General features: G+C 33.3%; 1 long non-coding RNA gene across 1 annotated transcript; it reads left to right on the top strand.

Annotated features, from left to right (window-relative positions):
- Positions 1-282: 282 nt before the first annotated feature.
- LOC139495529 (uncharacterized) lies at positions 283-2,309 on the top strand. The gene is made up of 2 exons (XR_011657387.1): positions 283-1,228; positions 1,892-2,309. It is a non-coding gene; the product is annotated as an uncharacterized lncRNA (long non-coding RNA).
- Positions 2,310-2,552: the final 243 nt, after the last annotated feature.

Raw genomic sequence — 2,552 nt, 5'->3', positions numbered from 1 at the left:
GATGCAAGTATCTTTAAAGATAATTAGAAAATTACCTGAAATTTTGACATGTTTCCGAAATCCATAGAACAAAATTCTGTGAAAACTGAAGAATTTCCAAATTTTTTATTTTTGATTTCTCAAGTTGCATTGTTTCTGTGCATATTTTCCTAAAATTTACCTGAATGTCCTGACTTTCCAAAAAAATTCTTGACAGGACTCCTTCTTGTGTTCGAATTTTTATCTCAAATCCGTGTTCTGAATCTGTTCAGCGGGTAATCATGTTGCTGTGCGAACTGGGACAGGGCGAAATCATTTTTCCTAAGAATAAAGGCGGGACAGACATTTTTTGGTTGGAAAAAATCATACTGGTAATGGGGGACTCAACCTTATTTTTAAAGGCAGTGCTTTAAGGCCTGACTTTTAAGTCATGAGGTTCATCTTTTCATACGCAATCTATGCAGGGGGTCTTTTTGCCAGAAATAGGTCCGGAAATGTTCGAATTTCTCCTCTTCTTTTTATGGTATGATATGGTTTTTGATTCTTTCATTTACATTGGGGACTAAAGAAACGATCAGTGTGTATTGTTCGTTTTATAGAACTTGTTATTAGTGTGTATTTTGCATTATAAGCAGTCAACCTGACTACAAACTATCATTATGTGTATTCCGTGTGGAAAGAGGTCGGGTCAATTTCGAGTGTTATCTGACATCTAAAGATTCTTTCAGACGTTGATAAAACAATGAAAAGTCGACTGAACATGATTAATATTGCATCTTCTATAATTCAAAGCGGAATTCGGTTTATGAACGAGAAACCGTAAAGCGTTTTCAATTTCGGTATTAGTTATGTATGTTGTCTACGTATTATCCTGGTTCCCGGTACTACGTTCCGGGTATTAGCTATTTGATATATCTGATGTGTAACATTACGATCGGGTACCAGCCAATCTACGTGTGTATGTGTACATGATTTCCCGCCAAAATGACCGACATACAGCTATGGAAAATAGTTCATAAACGTTCCGTATAATGATATGCAAATTCATAATTTATCGTAACTTTTTTTATCTTTGTATAATAAATATAACAAAATGGATTCCACAAAATTGAAGATAGCATTATTTTACGAGAATTTCTCATATTTTTCTCACTTCCGGGCGCAGTAATACGTATGTTTTGAAGAAGTTCAAAGAATTTGACAAAGTGAATTGAGAAGGAAACGGATAGATATACGTCCTTGCTATCAGGTAAAACAATTTAAATGTACAGAACAAACACATTTACTTCACACAAATAGGCTTGTCTTATACACGACTGTAGTCTAGTGTTTAAACGACGGCGGTGACCTACAAAGTACGGGTCATACTGGGTCAAGTCTAAATATGTAAACATATCCACGTGCTATTAGGTAGAAAGCATCGTAATGCAATATCTACAATTTTTCCTCCTTTATACATCGTTTAACCAGATATATTTCTCCTTTATACATCGTTTAACCAGATATATTTCTCTTTCAAATACACTTATAAAACACGGGTTGTATGTACGTATCTTTTCTAGTGTTTTCTTGTCCTTATTAAAGTTCATTTGTTGATGTTTAAATATTTTTGAACGACTGAACACATGAGTGAATGAATGCAACAATTATATATACTGAAGACTTGGGCTGTACAATGATAGTGTACGTATATCATGCTGATAATTATTCTAGCAGTAATTATATTAATTTAGGATGTAATGACAGGAATTCATTAGCTATGCCTCAGTCTTTCTGAAAAAAATATCAATGACAATGTAAACAGGAACGAAACATTGACACGAATGATGCTCTCTTCTATGTTATAGTTATTTAGGTATGTGTGTTGCACAAGTTTCAAAAAAAAACTTTAAGTTGTAAAACTTTTTTTCAGGGCACAAACCCACATTAAAGAGACTTGTCTACTGCCATACCCATCCTATTTTCATGCACCATTTGCAAGCAAGAAACTGAATGGTATTGCAAAATTAAAAATCAGGACGGTGTCCAATTAAAACAAAAGAACTAAACTGGATGAATATTGTAGGAGAAATCTAGAGGAAAGTTTTGATTTGTGAAATTGGTTTTCCTGAAAAGTCATTCATCCTAGCCTGCAGGAAGGAACTATAACTGTCCACCACCAACTGATGAGCTAATGTTGAGCTTCACATATGGAATTACTCAAATACCAGCAATGTCTATGTTTTCAGCACAGATTTCACAAGTTATGACACAGCTGTGCTTTTTTTTATACCTGTTAAAGAGTTGTATACTAAATTTTATTTTTTTATCAATAAATATATATTGTGTCATTTAAGAACTTGTATTTTGCCAAAAGATGCATACTAGTGAATGAAAGTGGTGCAGTTCATTTTGCTTTGGTATATAGAATTGAATTACAATTGTTCATGTTATTGGAATGCTTATAAAAATAAGGAGATGTGGTACAATGTATATGATATTTAGTGAGTTTATCAAGCAAGGTACTACTGTACAATCTCAAGCAATGAGAAAAACTCATACTGTAAAGAGAATTTCATATTTACAAGTAAGTT

The sequence above is a fragment of the Mytilus edulis genome, chromosome 11 (genome assembly GCF_963676685.1).
Source record: "Mytilus edulis chromosome 11, xbMytEdul2.2, whole genome shotgun sequence".
Taxonomy (NCBI): Eukaryota; Metazoa; Mollusca; class Bivalvia; order Mytilida; family Mytilidae; genus Mytilus; species Mytilus edulis.
Note: the sequence above shows the minus strand (reverse complement) of the source record. Positions and strands in the feature narration are given on the sequence as shown.